Genomic DNA, 1,239 nt, shown 5'->3' with positions numbered 1-1,239 from the left:
GAGAGAGAGAGAGAGAAGAAAGGGGGTGGGGAGTGAAAAGTGCCACAGAATTGCTCAACATGTTTGAACCCCATAGGCCCAAGTAACTTACAGACATTGTCATGAGGGACAAAACATTGATTACCTCTTTTTTTAGAATTCCATCTTAGCGGCTGCATTGTATGGGAATAGATTTTAAAAGGAGACAGGTCTGTCGTTTTGTGTCCAGGATTCCAAAGCAGAAAGAGGCTTTTGATGTCTTTTCCAATTACAGGGATCCTTTTGTGGTTTGTATCATGCCACATAATACGATTATGACTCCTTTTACTATGTGCAAAATGTACAATCCCGGCTGAATAATAATGTTGATGAGCCGAGATCGAAGATTGAAACCTCTCACGCAATGCTCTTCCCCAACAATGCATCTTCCCACAGATCAACGGTCACACCACAACTCCGTGTATACAAGTGTAAGTTGTCCAAGTTTTGCCTCATCCTGCCTACACTCCTGGCTTTGCTTCTGAATATTTCCCATTTCGAAAGATAAGTTTGCTGGACGAACGTTTGAACACATTTAAAACTTTTTAAAAGCCGTAAAGTTAGAGCTGCAAAGCATACCGGAAGCTAGAGCTAACAACTAACAACCACGGTGCCTTCCGGAAGTGGCTGTGGATGATAAAATCCTGCAGACAAAGTCGAGAAGAATAATTATTTCAAGGGACTGTGAAGATTTCAGGTCCATAGCATTAAAAGTTTTTGAGATACTTTAGAACTTTCATTACTTTTTTATGTACTCTGATACATGTACAAACACAACACAAGTGTGTCTGTATGTGTGAGTTTGTGTGTGTGCGTGTGTGAGTGTGTGTGTGTGTGTGTGTGTGTGTGTGTGTGTGTGTGTGTGTGTGTGTGTGTGTGTTTGCTTGTTGTTTGTGTGCGGGTTGTAGAGTGTGAACACACTCTTTTACGGATGCGTTTACAGCAAGACATTTTGACTCTTTATATATTCTCCACAACGCCTGGGAAACAGAACCACATTACAACATTTGTCATCTGACAGCTTTGTTTTCAGTCTCTCTATGTCAGGGGTCAACGAACCGTTGTCAAAGTGGACCGGATAACTAGACAATACTAGATCCGCGCCGGACGGGCCGTATTATCATAAATTTTCTTTCTTCCTTTCTTATTCTTAAAGCGTTGTTCGTTTACTGCATGATGTAGCCTTCTAAAAACGACGTCCATTCTGTTTTAATAATAATA

At 41.0% G+C, this 1,239-nt stretch overlaps 1 long non-coding RNA gene across 1 annotated transcript in view; it reads right to left on the bottom strand.

Moving 5' to 3' along the window:
• The window catches only part of LOC118477812, a 12,828-nt gene extending 12,020 nt beyond the window's left edge, over positions 1-808 (bottom strand). Inside the window, exon 1 of the long non-coding RNA XR_004858617.1 lies at positions 125-808. This is a non-coding gene — a long non-coding RNA (uncharacterized LOC118477812). The remainder of the gene's footprint in view (positions 1-124) is intronic.
• Between the last annotated feature and the right edge of the window lie 431 nt (positions 809-1,239).

The sequence above is a fragment of the Aplysia californica genome, unplaced genomic scaffold, assembly GCF_000002075.1.
Source record: "Aplysia californica isolate F4 #8 unplaced genomic scaffold, AplCal3.0 scaffold00228, whole genome shotgun sequence".
In the NCBI taxonomy this organism is placed as follows: Eukaryota; Metazoa; Mollusca; class Gastropoda; order Aplysiida; family Aplysiidae; genus Aplysia; species Aplysia californica.
This window is presented reverse-complemented; position numbering and strand designations above follow the sequence as displayed.